At 40.1% G+C, this 28,000-nt stretch overlaps 1 protein-coding gene across 3 annotated transcripts in view; it reads right to left on the bottom strand.

Moving 5' to 3' along the window:
• The window catches only part of LOC149791501 (uncharacterized), a 38,481-nt gene extending 13,595 nt beyond the window's left edge, over positions 1 to 24,886 (bottom strand). For 2 of the 3 annotated variants that reach the window (XM_089970034.1, XM_089970035.1), the window contains exons 1-3: positions 23,895 to 24,886; positions 23,270 to 23,391; positions 2,705 to 2,819 (exon numbers count right to left, since the gene is read on the bottom strand). The gene's annotated coding sequence lies outside the window, so the exon portion shown is untranslated. The remainder of the gene's footprint in view (positions 1 to 2,704; positions 2,820 to 23,269; positions 23,392 to 23,894) is intronic. The other variant, XM_089970033.1, reaches the window with a different exon arrangement.
• Between the last annotated feature and the right edge of the window lie 3,114 nt (positions 24,887 to 28,000).

Here is a 28,000-nt window from a genome sequence, read left to right on the forward strand (position 1 = left end):
GTGAAGAAATTAAAAAAACAGAGAGTGAACAATGAGACAGAATAAGTCTATGAACTTTTTAAAGTGCTCTGTTGTGAATTGTGAATTGTAAATATTTATAAAAGAATAAATTAATTATAAAAGGTAAGTGTCTTTGGGTTTTGATTTTAAAATAAGAACCTACACCCACGCACACTCATACACAGACAGGTACTATTGGGTAAAATGTTTTTTTTTAGTTATTGGCAATTGAAAGTCTATCTCTTTTCGAGAGACGTGGATGGCCCTGAAAAGGGCCTTTTTTGGTGTAAGGGGTGAGTTTAAACAATCAACTTTAACTGTCTTAAGCCTTTGCCATGGCCAAGGCCTACTTCTGGACTGCGTACTGTTGATGATGATTTCGTTGAAATCACTAAGGGTGGTGCAGTAGGCGTAGTCACAGGGTTGGAGTGTTTAGCTTGGGAAGGTCGTATTCTCTTCGGCCGTAATAAAGAAGTCTGATACATTTGTTTCAGACTTCTTAACTCCGCTAAAATGTCTAACAGTACCGTGACCGTTTGATTTTGACACCCTTGTTTCTTTGCTGCTGCTTCTTCTTCTTCTTGTTTTTTTCTTACCTCTTCTTCTTGCTGCTGTTGCTGTAGCAGAAAAGCTTGTTCCGCTTCCTTTTGCTGTTGTATAAATTTCTCCAATTCTTCTTTCTGTCTCTGTCTAAAATTTTCCATGTGCGGTAATGAAGGAGAAGGTGACGAAGGTTCAGGAACAAATTCTTGCAAGGTAAAAAAATCCACAAAATCCCAATTCACCTCTTCTGAAAGTAAGTCTGGGTTCCCTTGGGTAGTCTCCACCATCAGTGCACCCAAACTGATCGTTTTCTGAGTTTCCGTCATGTTGAAAAACTGTCGCTTAGATTGACTGCGCACAGGCGCTAGCGAATCTATATAGACTATGTGACGTCACAGACTGCTCTCTACGGATTGGACGTGGGCTGACTGAATTTTGTAACGCGTGTTTGGATTGGTCAACAAACTCAATCCGTTTCAATCCTTCCTCCCCCTATAAATAAGTACAGTTCACTGCATTCCTTCACCTGTTACTCAGCACCCCAACATGTGGACCGACGTACAATCTTCAACGCTTGTGTCTTCGATGATGTTCCGGACGGACATATCAATGTATGTCCGATCCAACTGGACAGTTATCCACAGGACAGACACCAGCCTGTGGATGCGAAGAATCTTATGTGCAGCATCAAGGATGCCTCAAAAGAGTCTTAATCTATGGTCCTGCAGTCAGACGCAGCCTAAGGTCAAGAAGAAGATGTTACAGATGCCCTTTATGTTAATGGTATATTAACATAAAACCAAAGGCCCTTTTCAGGGCCATTCCTATCTCTCGAAAAGATCTTGACTTTCAAATGCCTACCCCTTTTTTTATTTTTTTGTTTAAAAAAATAATAAAAAAATAGAGACCCCTCCCTGTTTCAATTTTCGCCTGTTCCATTTTCATAGACCCATCAGGTCAGGACCTTATTAAAATAGGGTCCCGACCCTGTTCCATTTCCCCTAGTCCCAAGACAGTCCCACGATTTATTCCCTATGTTCAATTTCCCTTGTCCCTAGAGTGAATAGTTTTTTTTCTTTCTCCCATGTTAAATTCCCCTTGTCCCTAGAATGGATATTTTTTTTTCTCCCATGTTAAATTACATAGTCCCCAGAGTGGATATACCCTTTTTAACATGGAAGTTCCCTAGTCCCTAGACCGTCCCTATTCACTACTACCATTGTCATTACCAGCCTGAAACCCAATTTAATGCCATTTGTATAAATTCATTTCAAATAAATATTATGATACAGTTGAAGTGTAAAGTCAAGCAAGTATTCTGTTTGCAGATTTTACATTTTAGATATTATAGTAAAGTCATATTTTCTCTTGTTTAGTAAACTTTATTGCAACTGGTTCCAAAATAGTAAATCTTATTTAATGTTCATTCACCAGAATAGGTATTAATACAATCCCGAATTAACTGTATGGTACTAAAATATACCCTGATCTTGTGTGAGATTGTAATATACAGAACTATACCTCAAGACAACAATAATATATTGAATTTATATTGTATCAAGACTGTCATGGTTATGAACTCCAACTTTATTCAGGTTTTTTCATAATAAATGATCATCTTGTGCTATGGCTGAAAAGAAATCAAAGTTCAGTTTAACTCCATTCTCTCCACATTTGTCAGTTGTTAAGAGGCATACTCATCCTCAGTGTTATAGTAAAATGTAATCTTATTTGGATCAATCTTGGTGGTGTAATATATGAATGGAGAAAGAATATTATCATCCAGATTAAAATATGTTTTATTCAGACTCTACTAAATTTTTTAGTTGGATATGGGTTACGGAGCCTGATGTGTACGAACAAAGCAATGTGTACCATGACCTTTTTAATTTAACATTTTAAACTCCTGCAGAAGAAAGAGATTTTTTAGATCCATTAAACTGTATTAACAAAAACATTTCTTCAGTATGATTTTCATTTACTTAGTATTGACAAAACTCATATTTTAAAGTTGTTGTTTTTTTGTGTTTGGTTTGGCCTTTTATGGTAAACCAACACAAGTAAGTTATTTAGTGCCAAGGCACTTTAAGTATAGTGCCTTGCCCAAGGACACACCATGGTAGCTAACCCAGGTTGGTCTGATGGTAGAATTTGAACCTACCTTATTTCACAGGTCCAGAAAGCTAACCACTGAGCCACGACAGCTCCCCATCTTATAGTGGAATGCTGGTATACTTTATGATCAAGAAGGATGGGTTGGGGTATGCATGTTGCATCTGAAAAAAGTGATGGAATTTTTGTTTACATAATATTTTAGTCATACAATATGAATCATTTTCTACAGATTTAAGATGTATCAGATCAAGTTAAGAAAAATCATATATTCTGTTTCCTGGGAATGTACTAAAATTCACTGTTATTATTTGATTTTTTGGTAGTAAGCTTACTTGGTATTTTTTTCTTTTTAACTTGAATACCTAATTTGTTAACATCCTATTCTAAATCTTCATAGTTCTGTCTATTAAGTGACAACTGTTGATACATGTAGGGAAGTTTTTGTTTATATCTTTTGATTTTTGTGATTCTGGAAGTTGCAGTATTTGTTGTTGTATTATTAACCATTTCAGTAATTTAATGAATGCAGAGTATACTGTTCTATAAATGAAATTTAAGTGAAAATAATGTAAAAGTATGTTTCACTGCAAATATAAATTGTTTAAAATAATATATCATTTATCATATGACTATTCAATTGTGGTAACTAGTATTCCATCCAATATCTATATATTAAAATATGTCTTTTCATACAGCTGGTGATCATTTAGATACAAGTCCAATTGAACATAATCAAATTATCAATGCAGGTGTTTTTATTAGTAGTAGTATTGCAAGTATAAGTGTTAGTATTAAGATTTCATATACAGGTATGATAAGTGTATCATAATAGTAGTAAAGTGGGGCACATTAGGGACAATGGGACTTAGCATTAAAAAGACCCCTGGGTCAGATTAGAGACAATGGAAATTTAACATGGAGAGAAATCGTGGGTCACTTTAGGGACAATGGGAATTTAACATAGAGTTTGGGTCTGTCTAGGGACAAGGGAAATTAACATGGGGAATAGAGTTTGGGCTTTTGGGATTTTTTAAAAAAAAATTTTAAATTTAAATTTAAATTTAAATTTAAAAAAAAAAAGGGGGTACGCAATGGAAAGGCTATCTCTTTTCGAGAAATATGGCTGGCCCTGAAAAGGGCCTTTGGGTTTATGTTAATGTATTCATTAACATAAAGGGCACCGCATTGATCTTCTTCTTGTCCTTAGGCTGCGTTTCACTGTAGGACCGTAAATCAGGACTCTTTTGAGGCATCCTTGTCTTTCTACATAGATCCTACGTATCCACAGACTGGTGTTTGTCCTGTGGACAACAGTCCACTTGGATCGGACATACATGGGTATGTCCGTCCGGAACATCATGGAAGACACAAGCGTAGAAGATTGCACATCGGTCCACATCTTGAAGCGACGAGAACAAGTGAATCAATGCACTGAACTGCGCTTATTTATAGGTAGAGGCAGGATTGAAACGGATTGAGTTCATTCACCAATCCAAACACGCGTTACAAAATTCAGTCAGCCCGCATCCAATCCGAAGAGAGTAGTCTGTGACGTCAGTTGGTCTATATAGATTCGCTAGCGCTTGTGTGCAGTCAATCTATGCGACAGTGATTCAACATGACGGAAACTCAGAAAACGATCCATTGGGGTGCACCAGCAGGGGAGACTGCCCAAGGGAACCCGGACTTACTTTCAGAAGAGGTGAATTGGGATTTTGTGGATTTTCTTACCTCGCAAGAATTTGTTCCGGAACCTTCGTTACCTTCTTCATTACCGCAAGTGGAGAATTTTAGACAGAGACAGAAAGAAGAATTGGAGAAATTTATGCAACGACAAAAGGAAGCGGAACAAGCTTTTCTCCTACAGCAACAGCAACAAGAAGAGGTAAGAAAAAAACAACAGCAACAACAGCAAGAAGAAGTAGCAGCAAAGAAACAAGAGGGTGAAAATCAAATGGCTACGGTACTGTTGGACATTTTAGCGGAGTTAAGAAGTCTGAAACAAATGTATCAGACTTCTTTATCACGACCGAAGAGAATACGACCTTCCCGAGCTAAACATGCCAACCCTGTGACTAAGCCTGTCGTACCACCCTTAGTGATTTCAACCCAATCATCAGAAGTAGGCCTTGGCCGTGGCAAAGGCTTAAGGGAGTTAAAGTTGATTGGTTAAACTCACCCCTACACCAAAATAAAAAGGCCCTTTTCAGGGCCACCCACATTTCTCGAAAAGAAATACAATTTCAATTTGCCAATAACTCAAAAATAAACCCCACCCATTTTACCCTTATAATACGTGTCTGTGTATGAGTGCGTGAGTGTAGCTTCTTATTTTAAAATCAAAACTCAAAGACACTTACCTTATATCATTCATGTATTCTTTTATCCATTTTTTACAATCCAATTCACAATTCACCACAGAACACTTTAATTAAAAGTTCATTGACTTCTTCTTTCTCCTTGTTTAGTCTCTGTTTTTTGAATTTCTTCACCGTTTTTTCCTCATTTTCTTCCCTTCTTCTTTTCTTCTCCTGTTTCTTTGCTTCTTTTAAATAGAATTGTCTTCTTTCTTCCTCTTCTTCCTCTGAAGAATCCCTCTCTTCTTTCGAAGAATCCCTCTCTTCTTCCGAAGAATCCCTCTCTTCTTCTGAAGAATCCTTCTTTTCCTCTGACTCCTCTTGTTTCTGTTTTGGGCAATCTGGAGACCAATGTCCTTTTTCTTTACAATAATAACAGGTATCTTGACTTTTGTCTTTTTTAGCCCCTGTTTTTTTTCTTTTTTGACGGTCTGGACACTCTGAAGACCAATGCCCTTTCTTCTGACAGATATAGCAAGTATCCTGACTCTTATCTTGAAAGGAAGGAGAGTAGTCCGTCGGCTGGTCTGAAGAGAATTTTCTAATGACCCCTCGCAAAGCTCTGACGAAACGTTCCATCTGGGTAGTCTCTTCCATCGTTCTCCTCGGTTTGAGAGTGAAATGAATAGTGAAAGGACAAGACACACCCTTTTTATATACGCTGGTTTGCCATGACTATAAATTAGTCTGTGGTGTTTGAACTTGAGTCATTTGACGTTTTGCACTCAAGATGAAACGATCCCATTCATTCGAGAAGAAAGAAGAAGAAGAAAGTAAGAGGCAGAAACGTGATCTATCGCCTCGTACCAGGGCTGAAATCTTGGCACAAATTCATGCCAGTGATTTTGAAGAGGACATGAGTGAACCAGAATCCGAACCCTCTAAACCAAGTTCACCACCCTTAGTCAACCCTGAAAAGTACTATTCCATTCGAGAGATGGAAAAGCGCTCCTCTAGAAAATTTAGAACCACGGCTTACACCTACACGGTGAAGTTTAAAGATTTCAAGGCCGACGTACCCTTGGAGAAAGCAGAAGGGTGTATCACCGAGATGTGGGATTCTTTGCTCACCGCACTCAAGTGACAATGTCAACCCAAAGAAGACGATCGCTTTACACTATCCATAGATCACGATGGTTTGAAATCCCCTGTTTGGATCGAGTTTAGCAGACCTGCAGAACTAACCCCTTCCAAAGCCATGGACAAGATTCAACACGTACAACAATCTAATGACCAGTTTGACATCACCGATGGTAAAGCCACACTGAAAATGGCTCACGTCTCTCTTCCTCAAGGGACAGGACGCAAAAAGGTCCTACTGGTGAACGACCTTCGCAACACCAAAAAGAGTCTCGTCCGAATTAACAACCCTCAAGACCAGATGTGCTTAGCCCATGCCATCGTGGTGGGACGAACCTATGCCAACAAGAACGACACGGTAGAATGGAAAAGAACCTGGGAGAACATTCGAAAATCGAACCGAACCAAACAACGAAACGAAGCAGAACTCCTGTTGCAACAAGCTGGCCTGTCCAAAGACACACCCTGTGGCATTCCTGAGATGCAAAAATTGCAAGATGCCCTAGCTCCACGCTACACCTTGAAAGTGCACCCTCAAGAAATGCGCGGGCCTCTGTTGTTTCGAGGCCAACATTTTAAGGACAGAAAATACATTCATGTTTATCATCACGATGACCATTTCGATACCATTACCAGTATCACTGGATTCCTGGGATATGCTTATTATTGTGAGAAATGTGACTATGGTTATAATAATCGAGAGCAACACAAACATTGTGGATGGAAATGCTCAGGATGTTTGGCCTCTCCACCCTGTCTGAGTGAAGAACCAGTGCCTTGTTCGACTTGTCTGCGCACGTTTGTCAGCCCTACCTGTTACCAACAACATTTGAAAACACAAGGTTCACAGAAGAAATGTGCTTGTCAACTCCTGAGATTGTGCCCTACCTGTGGACAAGGCATACTTACCAATAATGCCAAGGCACACGTATGTCGAGGAAAGAAAAAATGTCACATTTGTCACCACATCGTGGACTTGGAACACCAATGCTACGTGCAAAAATACCAACCCCCACCAGAGAAAGAGGACGGTCACAAGAAGAAAGGCAATTTCATCTTTTTCGATTTCGAATGCATGCAAGAGACCGGCATTCACATTTCTAATTTCTACGTGGCTCATCGAGCGTGCGAGAAGTGATTCAAGAACCTATCTTCAGTCATTGCCCTCACTGCAGCAAGATTCCTGGAGGGCGTGAAAAAATCTTTCGGGGACCGAACACGTTAGCCGATTTTGCCCAATGGGTTTTAGACCCCATCGACAAGACGTGGAGCCAAGAGGACATCGAACATTACGGAGATTGTCATCGTCATGCCACGGTGATGGCTCACAATTTCTCCGGATACGATGGACAGTTTCTTTTGAGATACTATATGGAACAAGGCACCGAGCGTCCTAAAGTGACTTTGAACGGAGCCAAAATCATTTTCATGCAAGTGGGACAAGTACAGTTTAAAGATTCGATGAGTTACTTGGCCATGCCTTTGAGTCGAATGCCTAAAACGTTTGGAATGACAGAAATGGCTAAAGGGTACTTTCCACACTTTTTCAATACGGAAGCCAATCAACATGCCGTTCTACCCCATTTACCTCAGGCTCACTATTACGACCCCGACAACATGCGTACCGAACAACGAGAAGCTTTCTACGCTTGGTACCAAGCTCACGCCTCGGATGCCTTTCGACTTTCAGGAAGAAATGCTAAAGTATTGTCGTTCTGACGTGGACATTTTACGGCGTTGCTGTGGAAAATTTCAAGAACTGTTCATGTAACACGGAGGGGTCGATCCTTTGAAAGAAGCTTGCACCATTGCCAAAGCGTGTTCCTTAGTGTATCGACAACGATTCATGCCTGAAAACACCGTAGCTGTCATCAGTCCTCAAACGACCAACTTTGTCAAACGTCAATACTCGGTCAAAGCCCTACGTTGGTTACATTACTTGTGCGACAAGGAAGACAAGTGGATTCAGCATGCCCGCAACGGAGGGGGCGAAAAGACCATCGGAACGTATTCGGTCGATGGCTGGGACTTAGAAAACCCCAAGATCGTGTACGAGTTTAACGGCTGCTTATTTCACGGATGTCCCGTCTGTTACCCTGACCGTAGCACTAAAAATCAGTTTTTACAACGAACCATGGAAGACTTGTACCAGGACACTTGTCAGCGGCGCCTAAAGTTAGAACAGCAAGGATACCAAGTGGTGGAAATGTGGGAACACGAGTACGATCACCGTATGAAAACCGATCCCGAGTTTAAACGCCTCGTGGAAAGTTACCAGTTCATGGACCCATTGAACCCGAGGGATAGTTTGTACGGAGGAAGGACCAATGCCACCTGTTTGCTGTACCAAGCCGACGAAGAGAAAGGAGAAGAAATCAAATACTTGGATGTGTGTTCGCTGTATCCCTACGTGTGCAAATATTGTCGCTTTCCTGTAGGACACCCACAATTGCTGACGGAACACATCGACCTGAAAAACATTCGACAATACGAAGGCTTGATCAAGTGTAAAGTTTTGCCTCCCACGAACCGAACCATCCCGTCTTACCTCACCATTGTCAAGGCAAACTGATGTTTCCTTTGTGCCGTACTTGTGCCGAAACGTGCAACCAGGACCAACCTTGCCATCACAGCCAGGAAGAACGTGCCTTGACGGGAACCTGGGTCAGCGTGGAATTGTTCAAAGCTCTGGACATGGGATACCAACTGTTAGAAGTGTACGAAATTTGCCACTTTCCCAAGACACAACAATACCACAAGGGTGACCCCACGCAGAAAGGCATTTTCGCCGACTACGTGGATGCCTTTTTGAAACTGAAGCAAGAAGCCAGCGGCTATCCGTCCTGGTGTCACACTCCCGAAGACCAAATACAATTCAAAGAGAAATACTATGAACAAGAAGGCATCTCTTTAGACCACATAGAGAAAAACGAAGGCAGGCGATCGTTTGCCAAAGTGATGTTACATTGCTTGTGGGGTAAAATGGCACAACGACCGTGTTTACCCAAGACGGAATATTTGACAGAACCTTCCCGCTACTTCCAGATGATTCACGACAAAACCAAATACATGAAACACGTGGACGTCGTTCGAGAGGATTTGATCTTGGTCAATTACGAAGAAGATCTGGACTTTGTACAAGACGACCCTTTTGGAAATGTCATCATTGCGGCTTACGTGACAGCTCATGCTCGCTTAAAATTGTACGAAGCTTTAGAACTGTTAGAAGATCGCGTCCTGTACTTTGACACGGACAGTTGCATTTACATCCATCACCCGAGTCAACAGCACCCTGACATCGAAGGAGACCGTTTAGGAGCCTGGACAGACGAGCATCCCGACGACAAGATTCTAAGTTTCGTCAGTGGTGGTCCCAAAAATTACGGCTACGAATACCGGGACAAACAAGGAGAAGTGCACACGACGTGCAAAGTGAAAGGACTGACTCTGAATCATCGTACCAGTCGAGTGGTCAACTTTGGGGTATTGAAAGAAGCCTTGCAATCGGGAGAGGATGGAAACTTTAAAGTGACCACTTATCAACCGAACAAGATTGTACGTTTACCCACTCACCACATCGTCAGTCAGCCCCTAGAAAAAGTCTATCAAATCGTGTACCAGAAGCGAGTGAGACTTCCCAATCACTTTACGTTGCCGTTCGGTCATGTTGGTATTGGTCTGTATATGAAAAGGAACCCTAGGCAAGATCGATAGTTCATTGTTCATTGAAGTAACTTACCATGTCGTTGACGAAGAAGAAACCAGATTGGTTAGGAGTCAAATGTTGGACATCACCGAGACCAGGGTTTTGAGGCTTGGACACAAGAGGTGGCCCAGTATGCACGAGAGTTATTCAAGGAAAAAAGTTACTTTTCAACCCGTGTTAGTGACGGTGCCAGAAGAACCCGTCACCCAGGACACGACTGTCGTGGACAGGCCTGAAAGACCCTTTCGGGAGGACACTTGTGTGACCTTACCCCCTACTATAGAACTGGTTAGAACATTACCCAAAACATGTTGTACAGACACTTGTGTTTATTCCACGTTCATGGTTATCATGTGCCTTTTATTCTTGTACTTAAGCCTTTGGCTTTTATGTATTTTTGTCTTTCGTATTCATGTTTGAAAAAAAACATTCAATAAACGTGTTCTGAAAAAGTATATAAACTCTTGTCTTGTTTGTTTTTCGTGTCACAAGTGACATTTCTCACACCATGGCTACCTCTGCTGTCTCTGCTCCCTCTTCCTCTACTGTCAAAGTCATCGACGAACACTTAGATCGTGCCAGTTGGGAGGCTTTGTATCTTCGCCATCCCTTTAACATGCTCATTGCTGGACCTAGCGGTTCAGGCAAAACCGAATTCGTCAAACGCTTGATCGAACATAAACATCATTTGATCGATCGACCCCCTCAACGGATCGTGTGGTGTTACAAAGAGTGGCAATCGGCGTACAACCTCTTGCGAGAAAGTCAAGGCGATTCCATCGTGTTTGTGGAAGGCATTCCTAAAGAAGACGACGGCATAGTCTCTGACTCCCGTCAAACCCATTTGGTCATTTTCGACGACATGTTAGGAGAAGACGAAGAAGAAATTAAACTGTGGTTCACGTGCAAAGGGCATCACCGTAATGCCAGTGTCGTTTACACCACCCAAAATTTGTTTCAACAAAGTAAAGCCCATCGCACCATCAGTCTCAATGCGCATTACGTGGTCTTGTTTAAAAGCCCTCGAGATAAATCGCAAGTGCAAGTCTTAGCCAAACAGTTAGGAACGCCTTGGCTGACTCAGGCGTACGACGATGCCACTCAAACTCCACACGCCTATTTACTCGTCGATTTGAAACCTACGACTCCCGAGGATTTGCGATTTCGTACCCACTTGTTTCACCACTGGTGCCAAGACGGAGGGCCTGTCCTGTACACATCTCCGTCCTCGACTTCATTTCACTCCACATTAAAAAAATCTATAAAAACCTCAGACCCTTTTTCGTCTGTCTCACTCTCAGTGCGAACATGACGTCCCTTCAGTCGCATCTTCCCGTCAAATTGATTCGTGCCTTGTATGGCATCAGTCGAGAAAAAGATCCACAAACACGAGCTCGTGTCTTAGAAGCTAGTCTCAAAGAAGTCTTACGATGGTTCACGGTGACGGCACGTCAATTACTCCAAGGAATCATTCAGATTCCTCATCAAACCAAACGCTTTTTCGATCGAAACAAAGTCGCTTTGGTCCAACTGGCCGATCCCCGCATCGACACTCAAACCAAAAAACAAATCATTTTGAAACCTGGAGGGAACGGTACTCTAGGAGGGGTCATCATTCGCTCACTCTTAAGATGGGATCCTAATGCCCCCAAAGTTATACCCAAGACAAAAGTCCAACGAAGCCCCAAGAAGAAAAAGACCAGATCCCCAAGGAGAACTTCTCCAGTGGCAGGACCCTCCTCTGACCAGACACCACCACCCCGGAAAAAGAAAAGAAGCCCCCAGAAAAAGAAACAGAGAAAAAGTCCCCAGAAAAAGAAAAGTCCACAGAAGAAAACTAGTCGCAAGAGAGGCACTTTGGCCAGGAAGCAACCTTACACTCGCAAACCACGATCTGCCACGGCAGTGACTGCATCTCCGGCATCCTCACGTTTATCCACTTCTCCGTTGATGACACCAGGAACTGAAGAGTACTTGGAGACGTTGATCACACCAAGAACTTCTCCGTTAATGACCCCCAAAAGAACTTCCCCAGTGGCAGGACCTTCCAATTTAGTGGCAGTGGCTGCTGCTCACAAAGTACCTTCTCCCAAAATCAAAGTTCAAGAAAGATCGGGCATGTTACAAGGTTTACTGGATTTGTCCAAGCAAGAACTGACTCGATTTAGTCCGTTACGTACCCCTGCACGACGTGTCATGCCTGTCCTCAAACTAATACGACGTCAAGACAATCAGTGGCGACGCGTTCCAGTATAAAAAAGGCCTGTGACCAAGTCGGGTATCAGTGTTTTTTGGTGCTCCTGAAGACTCAAAGATGTCACCCTCCAGAAAACCCCAAGGAAAGAAAAGGAAAGGACTGCCACCATGTTTAGCCAAACATGGGGACATGTTATCTGTCCTGTCCAAAGCTTCTCCACCCCTACGAAAAAAACTCATTCAAACGGCCTCCAAAGAGGTCATCGATACCGTGTGCGAATGTTGTTTGAACGTTTTGAAAGGCACGATCCCTTTGTCCAAACACCAGAAACAATGCTTAGGCAAACATCGTCACGTTCTTCGCCAAATGGTTCAAAAGAAAATTCCCATTCGTCAAAAAAAGAAGTTGTTAGTGCAACGTGGAGGTATTTTACCTCTCTTGTTAGGCCCCATACTGAAAGGAGTCTTGGGAACCATGTTGGGATGACTGGTGGGAGCAAGATAAAAAGGCCTCGGAAGTTCCAAGATCTCAGAATCGACCCCTGACAACCCCATGGAAGGACGAAAACTAGCTTTAGTGCCTTACAAACGATGGATGGAATACCATCGGTGGCAAGAACAACACACCCCGCATTTACCTCCCAATCCCCATTTGAGCGAGATGTCCCAGTTACAACACGAATTGCAGTCCTTGATGGATCGCCAAGATTTGTCCGAAACAGAAAAATCGCAAAAGTACGGTCAACTCTTGCAACGACTGCAACTCTTTCACCAGAAAGCTTTAGACGAAACAGCTCTACCCACTCTGAAAGATTTTAAGACCTTGATGAAAAGTCCAGCACCATCACCAGTACCAGTACCAGTACCACCAGTACCAGTGACCAAGACAGAAAAAGGAAAAGAAGAAGAAGAAGGGTTTCAAACTCCACCAGAAAAAGTACGCAAGTTAACAACACCACCTACCTCCAGAATTGGATGGATTAAAAAGATGAAGGCCACCCCTTCTTCATCACAAGAGAAAAAGAAAGTGAAGACAGAAGTGAAGACAGAAGTGAAACAAGAACCGATATCCCCCCGCTCAGACATCCTCCTCCTCTTCAACACCTATTGCCGGTCGCACACGCAAAGCATTGCAATCCAAGAAAATACCCCAAGAGAAAAAGAGTAGCCTCCTCCAAGAGTGGGTGCCTTATTAACACACCAACCAACACAAAAAATGGAAAAAGTCTTAGCCAGCATTTACTACGATCCCTCCCATCCTGCAGGTTACGCAGGAGTTCAACAATTGTATCGTGCTGCCAAAACACAACTGAAAAGTCTCCGTTTACCTCAAGTGCAACGATGGTTACAAGAACAAGCTACCTACACTTTACACAAACCCATTTGACGCAAGCTTGCCAGAAGTCGCACCCGAGTGGAAGGCATCGATCATCAATGGCAAGCCGATTTAGCCGATGTCTCTCATTTGGCCAGCTACAATCGTGGCTACAAATATTTGTTTTGTGTCATCGACGTCTTTTCCAAATTTGCTTGGGTCGTACCCTTGACTTCCAAATCGAGCAGCGAGTTAGTGCGAGCCCTGCAACGGGTGTTGAAACAAAGCGGTCGTCACCCTCTTCGATGGCAAACGGACAAAGGTACCGAATTTCTGAACCAAGCTTTCCAAAAAGAATTAAAGAAACGTGACATTGATTTTTTTACAACCGAGAATCCCAAAACCAAAGCCAGCATCGTGGAACGTTTTCAACGCACTTTGAAAGAACGCATGTGGAAATATTTTACGCATCACCACACTCTGAAGTACATCGACATCTTACCGCACCTGGTGCAAGCGTACAACCAATCTTACCATCGAAGCATCGGACGTGCCCCGCAAGACGTGACTCCCGACAACGAAGTGCTGGTGTTTGAGCGTCTGTTTGGTACGTCCCCGACGAGGGCTGTCCCCAAGAAAAGTGGAGAGTTGGCCGTAGGAGACTGGGTGCGCATTGGCAAAACCAAACGCACTTTTGACAAAGGTTACTTACCTAACTGGATGACCGAACTGTTTCGCGTCACTGGACGAGTGCATGGCCGTCATCCTGCCGTCTATAAATTGGAAGACATGAACGGAGAAGTGCTCAAAGGAACGTTTTATTTGCCCGAGTTACAACGTGTCACCAAAAAAGAAGACGACGTGTACGACATCGAAAGCATTCTCGAACGCAGAACCCATAAAGTGGGCAAACGACGTGTCAAAGAAGTCAAAGTACGTTGGAAAGGATATTCGCCCAGTTTTGATTCTTGGATCGACGCTTCGCAAGTCATCGACTATAAAAAGAAGTGACCATCATGCCTTTTCACACAGACGCAGCTACATCGACCACTCCTCCTTCACCCAGTTCTTCTGTGCAAGATTTACAAAAACAACCCTTGTGGGTGTGGTGTGGAGAACGTGTGCCTAAAACGCAAATCGTCTTTTTCTGCCAAATCTTCGCGGTGTATTGTGTCATCGGGGCAGCCATCGCCAATTTGAGTTTGCAACAAGGAGACAAACAATTGTGGACCATTTTATTGAACAGTTGCATCGGTTACCTGCTTCCTAATCCCTCCCTGAAATTCACCTCGAACGGGAACCACGGGAACCTTGTGTCCAGTGCCAGTGCCAGTCACCACTCCAACCACAACCAGAACCCCATTTTGGGCGGAGACACGCCTCTGACGTCCACTAACCCCTCGGACAGCCACAGAACTCTGGAATTATGAGTCACCAAAACCAATTTTACTTAACCTTACCCAGTGACAGTTCCATGGAGGTGTTTCCCAAGAACACGTTGTGCTGTTACACGGCCAAATTACCTCAAGCCATCCCCTTAGATCATGAAGCCCATTGGGAAGTGGCTTTAGTAGAAATGATTCACCCGACCCAAGTCCTCAATGTCCTTCCCAATCAAAATTTTTTTGATGTGGAAGTTCATGACGAACAATTGCAACAGTGGATGGATAGCAATGTCAAATATGACAAGAAAACCCGTACACAAAAGTACACCACCTATCACTTGTTCATTTCCCCAGGCTATTATTTTAGTGGTCAACATTTGGTCAGCACCATAGCCTCCAGGTTTAATGCCGTGTTTCTGAAAGCTTTGGAGCATGTTAACAAAAGTGTCACCATGGAGTACCACAAAACAGCTCGTCGCTTCTTGATGAAATTTGAACGGAGTAAAATCCTGTCCATTTTATTTTGTCCTGAATTGTATGACATGTTGGGCGGAGACATGAACCTGAGAATAAGCATGATGAAGAAAAGCGAATTACCCATCGTTTACGACAACGAGTCTTTTAGCAAGTTATTTCGTGCCCCGGTAGAAGTGAACCAAGGACTGAATTTGATGTTTGTGTACTCCGATGTGGTGGAGTATAACGTGGTGGGACACACCTCCGTACCGTTACTGCGTGTCATTCCTTTCAAAGTGGATTCTGCCATGAACACTGACGAGGAAGGTGGAAACACTTACCACGTCCACCGCGAATTTGTACATCCTCACTATTTGCCTGTCAGTAAGTCGTACTTGGACACGGTCAACATTACTATAAAAGGAGATTTGGGACAAAATATTCCATTCACCAAAGGAAAAGTCACGGTGAAACTCCATTTTCAAAAACGGTTTTCTCACGATTCGTAAGTCATGTATCCAGTGTACCGAGGGGTTGCTCGACAGCGAGGACACGGTTTAGGAGATATGTTAAAATCGGCCTTTCGTTCGGTGGCCCCGGTGTTGAAACCGATGGTGACACGCGGATTGCACGCCTTGAAAGATGCGGCACTGACGCAAGGCAAAGAATTTCTCCAAAATGTCATCATCGACAAACAAAACCCTAAAGAAGCCTTCATGATGGCAGGCAAAAATGTCTTGCTGCAAACGGGCAAAGACATTTTGGGTCACCGAGAAACACCTATAAATGCCCTGCACGCTACCGAGTCAGGCATTCAGCAAGGACAAGGCAGAAAGAGACGACGAAGAAAACACCCTTTCACCAGACTTCAAGCTAGAAAGGCCAAGAAAAGAAGAACCGTTCGAGACTTAGACGTTTTCGATTATTGAGAAAAGAGACAAAAAAATGATGCACCGAGAATCTTGCGCTTGTTCCAAGACGGAACTGGATCTGTTTGCCATGCCCCCCACGATGATGACGATGCAAGAATCCCAGTGGGTGGAATTTCACCCCGTCTCCTCACTGACCGATTCCGCTCCCATCGAGTTTGAAATCAAAGGACAGCCCGAAGATTACATCGATCTGAATAGCAGTTACTTGTACCTGAAAGTCAAAATTCTAGATAAGACTGGAGGTGCTATAGACGATGAAGCAGTAGCTCCCGTCAACAATTTCATGCATTCCTTGTTCAGTGGAGTGGACTTGTACTTGAATAACAAACTGGTCAGTAGCAGCATGGATACTTACCCTTATCGTGCCTACCTGAAAAATCTCTTGACATACGGAATAGATGCCAAGAACACTCATCTCAATGCCTGTGTGGTATGGGAAACTGACGAACCTACCAAGTTTGAAATATTGGAAACTGATGAAAAGAAAGACAACAATGATGGATTTGTAGAAAGAAGAAAGAGAATCACGGGAGCCGACACAAGTTTAGAACTGATGGATCGTTTGCATTTGGACATGTGGTTGCAAGAAAAGTATTTGCTGAACGGGGTGGATGTCCGCCTGAGACTGAATCGTAGCAGTGCCGCTTTCCATTTGATGGCTGATAGTGACGGTTACAAAACCAAAATCCTAGAAGCCAGACTCTACGTACGCCGTGTGGAAGTGTTACCTAAAGTGGGAAACGACATCAGTCAGACGTTGAGCAGAACAACTGCCAAGTATCCCATACGATGCGTGGAAGTGAAAACCTTCACCATTCCCAAGGGACAGCGATCCATGATCGAAGATCATCTGTTCCAAGGACAGTTACCCAAACGTTTGATCGTTGGTATCGTCGAGAATACAGCCTTCAACGGAGCTGCCGAAAAAAAATCCTTTCTACTTTCAACACTTTGGCGTGTCCAAAATCGAAGTCAGTCGCGATGGCAAGACCTTGTGTACCCGACCTTTCGAACCTGACTTTACCAAGAAGAATTACTTGAGATCGTACTTGTCCCTGTACGAAGCCACCGGACAGTTAGGAACCAATACCAGTCACGGTATTACGTACGAGGATTATGCAGGAGGCTACGCTTTGTGGGCTTTCAATTTCACTCCAGACCAAGGCAGCGACGAGGGTCATTTCCACCCTATAAAATCTGGCCAGATTCGTGTGGAAATTCAGTTTAAAGACCGAGACCCTGATGAAACGGTGAACGTCATCCTGTATGCAGAATTCGATAATACCATAGAAATCAACAGTTTGAGAGAAGTCATCCTAGATTACTAGAAACCATGGAAGACTGTTATCCCTCTTTACCTAGTGGAGAAACTTTTAGTGTTGCATTGTTGTTAAAAAATGTTAGAGTTGTTGTTTAGTGTTACGTGATTTTTTAATAAAAAATGTTGTGTTTTGAAAAAATTGTTTGATGTTATATTGTTGGATTATTGTTAAAAATGTTAGAGTTGTTGTTTAGTGTTAAGTGATTTTTGAATAAAAAATGTTGTGTTTTGAAAAAAATGCCTTTGTCTTTTGTTTAGCTATAAGAATGTTGGATTGATGCTCTTTCATTTCTTACTATCCCTCTCATGACACTCACTAAACGTTGCGACTCAAAAACCGTGTGGGGGATATTTTCCTTCACGTCCGCGCTTTGACTTTAAGAACCGGGTTGTTTCCAGTCTAACCATCCATTGTCGACTCATCCTCCTAAGAAGATGTGCTCCAAACTAGCTAAACTCAACGAAGCCTACGTGAATTTGCATAGGGTCAGACACAGTCTGATACCGAAGCCAGAAGAAATAGAGAATGTGAGAATGTTAAAAATCACTGAAGACCTGATAGAAGAGCTCTTCAGAGAAGAAATGAACAGGGAAAAAGAAGAATGGACAGAGAAGTACAGACTTCAGAGACAGCAGCAACAACAACAAGAGCAGCAGCAGCAACCTGAACCTGACAGAGGCTTTGTCGATTGTCGTATCGACACCAAAGAGTTCTTCTTCTCTTTCCGAAGAAGCTGACCTATCGCCAGAAAGTCTATCCTCAGAGGACATCGCATTCTTAGAAACTAAAAAGAATGCCATAGCAAACAAAAAAAAACAGCCCTTTTCAGGGCTACCCAATACTCTAGAAAAGAAATAACAATCGATTTGCCAATGTGTGTAGGTAGAGTAGTGTGAAAATAAACACTAACTCTTTTTTAAAAAAATGTGAGGGTATGTGTTTGTGTGTTTGTGTTTGTAAGTGGTTAAGTAAGTTGGTATGGATAGTAGATTAAAATGATGTCTTTTTTTTTTTTGGTGTTTGAGGTGTAAATTTGGGGTTAGATTGGATTGCTTTGCGTATGTGGATAGTCTATTGAAGTGATTTATAAAAAATTTTAAAATAGTGATGGGTAGCATAAAAAAGTGAGTGAGTGTTTCTTTTAGGTCCGCGCATTGTTGTTTTTTTTTTGGTTATGATCTAGGTAAGATCAATTTTATGTTTTTAGGGGGATGTTTTCCATCACGTCCGCGCTTTCACTACAAATTGAAACTCGCTGGGCAGTCTAGCTACCCTTGTTGATTGATCAACACAAGAATGAACAGCAGAATAAGCAAACTTCTTGAACTCCAGATACATCTGGAATATGTCAGGCGCCTGTTAAATGAACTGGCCGCGAAGGCTATAGTAGAAGAGGAAAGAATGAAGAACGAAGAGGAGGAGAGAAGACAGAGGGAAGAGGAGGAAAAGAAACTAGAAGAGAGGATGTCGTACAATATTCCCGAGACAGAGGATTGGGGTGGTGAAGCGAATCATCCTCCCTCTGCGCTCCCCAGAAGAAAGGTGAAAGGAGACTGGGGAAGAAGATGCGTGTGTGGCGCCAGGCCAGGAAGGTGCAACCATTAGATAGGTGCATCTGGAGTTCAAAAAAAAAAAAACAGCCCTTTTAAGGGCTACCCAATACTCTAGAAAAGAAATAACTATCGATTTGCCAATGTGTGTGTGTGTGTGTGTGTGTGTGTAGGTAGAGTAGTGTGATTATAAACACTAACTCTTTTTTCATAGTGCGAGGGTATGTGTTTGTGTGTTTGTGTTTGTAACTGCTCACGTAAGTTTGTGTGAATGGTAGATTATGGGTTTCTTTATTGTTTCTTAGCGTATGTGAAGAGTGTAGTTTGGGTTTTGTAAGCGCTCACGTAAGATTGTGTGGATAGTAGATTATGGATTTTGTTAATTGTTTCTTAGCGTATGTGGAGAGTATAGTTAGGGTTTTGTAACCGCTCACGTACGATTGTGTGGATAGTAGATTATGGCTTTTGTTAATTGTTTCTTAGCGTATGTGGAGAGTATAGTTAGGGTTTTGTAACCGCTCACGTACGATTGTGTGGATAGTAGATTATGGATTTGTTTATTGTTTCTTAGCGTATGTGGAGAGTATAGTTTGGGTTTTGTAACCGCTCACGTACGATTGTGTGGATAGTAGATTATGGATTTTGTTTATTGTTTCTTAGCATATGTGGAGAGTATAGTTTGGGTTTTGTAAGCGCTCACGTAAGATTGTGTGGATAGTAGATTATGGATTTTGTTTATTGTTTCTTAGCGTATGTGGAGAGTATAGTTTGGGTTTTTATTATATGAAATGAGAAAGTATAGTTTGGGTTTTATTATATGAAATGAAAAAGTAGGGGGATGTTTTCCTTCACGTCCGCACTTTTCGTATAAGAACCCACAGTATTCGTCGTTCAAACCATTCTGCAAAGAATAAAAAAAAAAGATGGCTTCTAACCAAATGGACAAAATGGAAAAATTGCAAAACGTCCTCGACAATTTAGGAATGATAGAGCAAATGTTGGTTAACCTAAACGAGGATCACTATTCTTATAGTCCCCATCGAGTGAAGATGGAGATAAACAATTTACGAAAAATGAAGGTAATCATCAGTGATCTGTTGAAAGAAATAAAGGAGGAGAAGGAGGATGAAGAGGAAAGGATAAGGATGAGAGCATGGAATGAAAAAATTGAAAAAGAAGAAGAAAATGAAAAGAGGAAGAAAGAAGAGGAGGAAGAGAGGAAGAAAGAAGAGCAGGAGAAAAAAAAGAAAGAAAAGAAGAGAAAGAGTGTTGGAGATAAAATAAGAACTTGGTGGAGAAAAAGAAGAAACTAGAAGCAGAAGAAGAAGAAGAAAACCCAAAGGCCCTTTTCAGGGCCAGCCATATTTCTCGAAAAGAGATAGCCTTTCCATTGCCTACCCCCGTTTTTTTTTTTTAAATTTAAATTTAAATTTAAATTTAAAAAAAATTTTAAAAAAATCCCAAAAGCCCAAACTCTATTCCCCATGTTAATTTCCCTTGTCCCTAGACAGACCCAAACTCTATGTTAAATTCCCATTGTCCCTAAAGTGACCCACGATTTCTCTCCATGTTAAATTTCCATTGTCCCTAATCTGACCCAGGGGTCTTTTTAATGCTAAGTCCCATTGTCCCTAATGTGCCCCACTTTACTACTCATAATGTTTAAATGATGCTCCTTGTTACAACATAAAATATGTTCATTGAAACAAATGGTTCACTGGTAAATTGGCAGCAAAGGTCTTCACTGAATTATGTTGCATAAACTATTTTACAATAAAACATATATGATGCATCTCAATTATGATGAATGTGAGGAGGAGGATTAATAATAATGCAATTTAAGTTATCTTCATAACATAAGTTCTAGCAGATGTGTAATTTTTATGTGGTTCATCATCAGTTTGAAACTGGTCTATGATTTCTGGATCTGGACATATCTGGTCCTCTGCTGTTGTGCTGCTATGGTCTTTACAGGTCATTAGGATATCAGTTACACTTGGTTTACATTTAGAACCCCATGGGATGGAATGCCCAGTTTGAAACTGAGAGAATGGTTAATTATCCATAATATAACTCCTGCAGTTATTATTAGGTTTGATATCAAGGTCTTTCTTTAAAAGCTTTTCAACTCAGGTTCTGTTCTACCATACAGATAAATAAAGTCAAATTCAAGGCTTTCAGATTTGTCCAGTTTATTTCATGTGTTGCGGCAGACAGACTGTATATTGCCACTGTACCATATAAATATCAGTGCTTAGTCTGCTCTCAGTTGCTGTGGTTTGATTAGTTACAAGTGTCATCACAAGATCTTAAATGTGTGCTAGAGGGTAGGGTTAGCAGTTATACTCCCAATTATGTTTGTGATGAGCAAAAGCAGCTGCACAAATTTGAGCTTTTAGTTTGGTTCTGGTAGGGTCAAAGGATGCAGGTACATTTTACATTCATTTTTTACTAGAAATAGCTATTTTCAATATTTTTCTGTGACAAGGCAACTAAAAGAATCAGTATGTGCCTTATGACTGAATAAAGTTCACTAGTACTATAACAAATTAGCATACTTTTCATCACCCCTCTACCATCAAGATTTTTTTATATTTACCTCTGTAGCAGACACAAATAAAAGTCAGCAGCTCATTTGCAGACTAAGTTACGCATATGATCTCCAATGCTCATCTAACTGTGACAGGCAGTCACCAACAAGCCAACCTATTTCCATGCCTAACTCAAAGTAAATCTGAACCACATTATACATTTAGCTTATGTGTAAATTTATAAATGCTAGGCTTGTGATAATTAGGTTCATGCCTTCTACCTTAAAAATTAGAGGGATGTCAAAATACGAAACTATCCAGTGAGACCTATGATGTTAATTTTAATCCCTATGGGATTTGTGACATAAAAAACCCAAATGCTTTATGTATTAAAAGGTAACTAATGGGGGCAGGATCTGCAGTGAATCAATGGTTAGTATGCTAGACTCCTGATAAAAATGTTTGTGTTAAAATCCTGTTATCAAGTCAACCAGGTTACCTACTGCAATGTACCCTTGCCTTACTCTAATTCCCTCAGTACTCAGTAAACAACTAGTGTTGCTGTACATAACAAAACCAGTCCATATTGATTTTTACATATTTTACTAAATCCTGACAAAAATAAATCTCTAAATAAAGAATGATTAATATGTGATGGTCTCGCATGTAATCAAACTCTTCCAAGCTTTTAATGATATGAACCGATTTATCAATGTTTATCAAATTTGCATGAAAAACTATTTCTTATTTGTCATCAAATATGTTCAATGTTTTGATCATATAAGCATTTCTGCTACATTAGATCAAAATAATCTTTTTGTCAGAAATAGAGCCCTTATAGTATTTGCAAGGTCAACCAATCAGATGCAGAATTTGAGTTTAATATGAATGAATATTTTTTTTACAAAATTGCTCTTTTGCTATATCTTGATGAGATAAATCTATTCACCAAGTCTGATAAAATTAATGAGAAATAGTTTTAAGAGCAGTAGCAAGAATGGCTAGTGAGATGTAGAACCACCACATTATATGCATAGATTTTGCTTATAGCCTCAGACATACAAGCAAATAATTAAACAAGTCAGATCTAAATTGGATCATAAACACTGTTGTGCAAATCATAAGAAACTCTGCCAATCAGATGCAAGGTCACTTCACTACCATACCTTTATCACACTCATAATAAGCATCATTGTGAAACTTGACTATAAGCCCAATGGCCAAGCATGATCAAACTTGAATCAGCAGTAGTGGTTATAACCTCATGTATTTGTATGCATCTTCACTTCTTCAATCTAGATCTCATTTATATAAGCATGTATTCTAAGTTTAGTAAAAACTGCACTACATGTATAAATATTGCATGCGGTGGTAACATACTCAGATGAAAGATCACCTTATTATTATTAATGGTTAACATTCATCAAACTTCAAGGACAACTTAATGATTTTAGCCTATATTGTGGAAGTATGGCTTTTAGGCTGGTTAAAAAACTCAACTAATCTTATACATGATCACATGTATATACTTGGATTTTGCTCATTATTAGATTTATCCAAGATGTTGATTTAAGCCCAAAACCAAGTTTTATATAAACAAATTGATCAGAACTATGGACTCCAAAGTAGCTAATTTCTTACTGTTGAAAGACAGAAGGGGATGTGAAATAAATAACACACTCTGGACCATTACATAAACCCACTTAGCCTTTTGACCAGTTGAGATAAAATATCAACAATAATGTTAAATAAGATTGATAAATTATGTTTTCTCACATTACCTCTAGCCCTTTTCAACATGGATGGTATTTTTCTTCCACATATGTCAGCTCTTAATTAGTGGCCCTTTCCCATCATGAATGTTGTAGGTGAAACTCTCAGAATTAGGCTTTTTAATTTATATCTGTAGAAGAAAAAAAAACTATTGGTCTGCATATATCAATGTCACCATTTCTGTATTAGATTAAAATACCATATGTGTGTGTGTGTGTGTGTTAATTTTAGAATTTAAGCAAACTTGTCTCCATGTGTTTATTTTAAAACTGATGATGATAACACATAACAGGTTCAATGGATAAAATGTTATTTCTTACTTCTTACAACTGCTCATTATATCTGAATTTACATTCAATGTTTGTTTTAATTAACATATTTGGGATAATGGGCAAATTATTTATTTTGTAGTTTATCATTATATCATTTACCAGTCTTTTATCATTCAAATATGTAAAATATAGTACCATTATACTGACTTCATATTCTATATGATATCCCAGCAATACATATTAAGCAGATAAGTGCAAATAAAAATGTTCAGAATGTAAAATTTACTCCAAGCTCAAAGAAGATCAGCAAAAGATAATATCCAACAAATTACCAAACAAAAAGCGAAGTTAACGCAGTTACCTTTATTATGATGTCTCCAACACCAACGGTACTGTACAGCTACGTCTTCTGAGTTTTACCGTCATCTTGTCTTTCAAACCAGAATTAATTTCTTGAGCTCTTACAAAATGAAGAAACTTTTAAATACTATAATTTAAGCAGCTTCTTTACATGTCATCAGATAAATTATGGCACAGTGTTATGTCTGTCAGCAAAACGCAACTTCACATTTGGACGGCGCGCTGTGTGGGCATCGCCGACACAGCAACTGACATGAATTCTCTATTAGCAGACAATGATTCGGAATAAATCCTTCGCAAATCTAACATTCTCGATTTTTCATAGTTCCACTTTTCATTGTTGCATCTGTTTGATTGTACAATTGCTAATGATGTTCAATGAATCAACTTCAATTCATCTGCTGTCTGAAATCCCGGTTCAGTTGGTATTTTCTTCCGCGCATGATGCCGTGTAAATAAAAGATACGGTCGACATTCAAAGTGGTTTAGGTTAATTTATTATTTTTCTTTATTAAGGTCATTTGCAGAAAGTGTTTCGCTAGGGTGAGAAAAAAAAAATATAACAAAAAGAAAACTTTCTTTTCCGACGCAAATACTGTATATATTTCAATTTGTGATTGATGCTATAAAAAAAAAAAATGATAATAAAGCATTTTAGCCCGTGGCTTCGGCACGGCACTCGTTTTTGTGGGTTTTTTAAAATGTTGTTAGTATTGTTTTGGGGTTGTTTTTTGTGTGTGTACCACACTAAAAAACATACCAGGTATTAGGCCTAACGTAGGAAAAGAAATTATCCTCTATTTATTACTATTCTTACTGTCAAATGACGCAAAAGTGATCAAATTGCTATTAAGATTTTGTTTTGTATAACACTTACCGCTCGTTTTCCTCGAGATAAAGCAGCCACTTCAAAATGATTATAAAATCTGTGACAGATGAAAAACGTGGTTTAAATAATTCGTAATCGCCTGCCTTAAAATACTGTAGGAATTTGCTAATGTATTTCATGGCCCTCGTTTGAATAGATACCAACGATTATGTATATCGACCAAAATTTGTATATTCCTGCCCACAATCATGTATTTTGTATTAAACCGTATATTACACGAGCGCTCTGTGGCAAACTCGGCGGGGGGGGGTCTCTATTATACCCAGAGGCGGAGCTATGATATTGTGCACCCGGGGACGAACTATAAAATTGGCGCCCCAGCCCCCTCCCCGTTTAATCACATTTTTGAATATTACCCTTGTTTACTTATTATAATGTAACGTTGTAAGCCTCATTTTGGCGCCCCTGTACCTTGGCGCCCGGGGACATATGTACTCCCCTTCCCCCCCCCCCCCCCCCCCCGCTACGCCTCTGATTATACCTGCTGTATCAGTTGAGAAATATATTGAACAGATCAGGCCCCAATACTCTCGCTCTGAAAAACATTAAAATAATTATATGCAGAATATCGGTAGGTCTCCCTCTTGCCGAAAATGTCAGCACCATATATATTTTGCAAGTAATGTAATGGGTATAATAACACACACACACACACACACACTTTTTTGGGAGTGGGGTGGGGGCAACGGATAGATGCCCCCATTTCCAAAAAAAAAATAAAAAGTATTTTATATTTGTGTATTTCCCCCTCAGATGTGTTCTACGTTTTATTAAAACAAAATTTTATATAAAAAATTTAGTTTTTAGAATTTTTGATGGGGTATTTATGTTTCCATAGTGTTATCTAAAGGGTTGTTCGTCCGAGTCTGGTTTCCCTCACCTTGCTCGAAGTTCCTTCCCTTGAAATGTTTTGTAACCTTTGCTATATGTCGCCTAGGTCTCAGTGTTTGCTATATGTAATGGTGTTATATTGTGTGTATGCTATATTTTCTTTATGTTTGAGACAGCAAGTATAGATCAAATATCTTTCCCAGTTGTATTTCTTCCTTTATGATGTTATATTGTATCTTTTAATTTGTTTTATGGTTTTCTAATTTTGACGATGGAATGGTGTACTATTTAGATTTTGTTTAAAAAAAATAATTTCCTATTTTATTATTCGAGTGATAATATGTGTCGTTCCTCATAATAGTCTTTAAAGATGTTGATAGGTAGGTTACGCTCGATCCAAGGTTCACGCTTCTTTATTCTCTATGTGTTTTTCCTGGGTCGCGTTAGGCCTCCTTTATTTAGTTTATCTGATTATGCTTTATTGAAAGATCCAAACGTATTTATGAGACCACATTATTCTATAGTGGTCAACCATGCAGTGCGGGAGAAGTTAGTAGGGTTTTAAACTAAGTGTTATACAGTATGTATTTGTGTCTTTATTTTGTCTGTTTATGTTCTACATTGGGTGTTTTCAAAGACTCATGATGGGCCTGTGCACTTCACTGAGCCCTGTGACTTAGCCCCATGATGTCATCGCCATTTACTTCCCCCTTATATTTTCCCTGTATCCCTTCCTATATATGTCTTTAGAATTTTCTTTCAGAGAAAGAAGAAAAAAAATTAAATTACAAAATTCTTTTATTTTTTTCTTTCTTCCTTTCTTCCCTTTTCTCTTTAAAAAAAAAAGTTATATGGGTTTCTTTGAAATATTTGAAATAGAATTTGAAATTTTCTTTGAAATATGGCTGTTGTGGGGTGCGAGGAGGGGGTATGGGTATGGCATCGGCTCGCAATTGCGCTACGCGACCCTTCGGTCTGTAATACCTATTCCTCCCTCCCCCTCTCTCCCCCAATTCCAACATCAATTGCGTTATATCAACCTGACGGTAAGTATCTATTCGTCGTAAGACGTATTGAGTTCTTGTTGTGGTTAATATTCTTATTTTTACCACGTATCTTATTTAAAAATCTTTATCACCTGTCCACAGGATATCATCGTAGTTACTATATAGTCTATACATTTTAGAACGATTTTGTTTTCGTAGTCTAAATCTATGAATAAAATGTTATTTTTGTTATACTTATATTTTTTGCAAATTTTCATTATTAACTTTATCCTATTATGTTTAGTTTTATCACATTGGACAATCGTATGTAGTTTGGTGAAGTTTGCTGTTTTACATAAAGGGCATTTCGGCATTATCCTCAGCATACGATGTTTGATTGTTTCTTCGCCTGTTAGCCAGGTGTTGTGCAGGTATTTAAAAATTATACTTTGTGTTTTGACAGATCTTATTTTCCCCAATTTTTCCAATTTTTTGTCCAATTTACCCCCTCAGTTGTCCTGCTCTACTCTACATTTTATATTTTTGGTTACCTCCTCCCTAATCCAAGCGTGACTTTTACTTATTAAATTTTGCATAAATCTGTTTTGTCTCTATATTTTAAAATTAGTTCTCATATGTTTGCGTGGCACTTCGATTTTTTTATATTAATTTGTTATTTTTGTATATCTCTGGTCGGTTTCTCAAGGTGAAGCCGAACCAGTAGATGTACGGTGCTTCTCACGCTGTAGCCGGGTCTGAGTGCTTTTTTTTTTTAATCTATTGATTATGTTAGTTAATTATAGTAGTAGAGGGCTCGGCAACCCCAAGCCCCCTCTACTTTTGGCCCTATATAATGTCTCTTTTTTTACATGATGCATTTTATGATTCCATATATAATCTATTATTTCGTTGTCTGTTTTGTTTAAAATTGTATTATCCATATCTATGGATTTAATTATGTAGTTAATATTTGAGTATAAATAAGTCTTGGCCACTTGGGCCCGCTCCATGATAGGTAATGGCGCCATGGCCAGATTTTCACATTTTCTCTTATTTTATTGATAATATGTTCATAATTTTCTACAGCTTCTTTTTTTTATTACCAAAGTAAACCCCTAGAGCCTTTACAGTGTCTCTCAGTAAGTGTGTGTGTGTGTGGGGGGGGGGGGGCGATAATCCAGGGTGGTTGCCCCTCCAGTTAACTATTTTTAAGATTTCGTGCTTGTTGTGGTTTATTTTGGAACCCGACGCTTATAGCATTTCCCCTCTCTTATAAAGATGTTGCAATCATATGCACGTTAGAGCATTTTTTAATTCTTTTTTAGGTTTGGTATTTGTATGCCTTGTATAATCAGGGGCGGATTAAGGCTCACTGGTGCCCTAAGCACTGACAAATCTTGG

Source organism: Sinohyriopsis cumingii, chromosome 9 (assembly GCF_028554795.1).
Source record: "Sinohyriopsis cumingii isolate HCF-2022 chromosome 9, ASM2855479v2, whole genome shotgun sequence".
In the NCBI taxonomy this organism is placed as follows: domain Eukaryota; kingdom Metazoa; phylum Mollusca; class Bivalvia; order Unionida; family Unionidae; genus Sinohyriopsis; species Sinohyriopsis cumingii.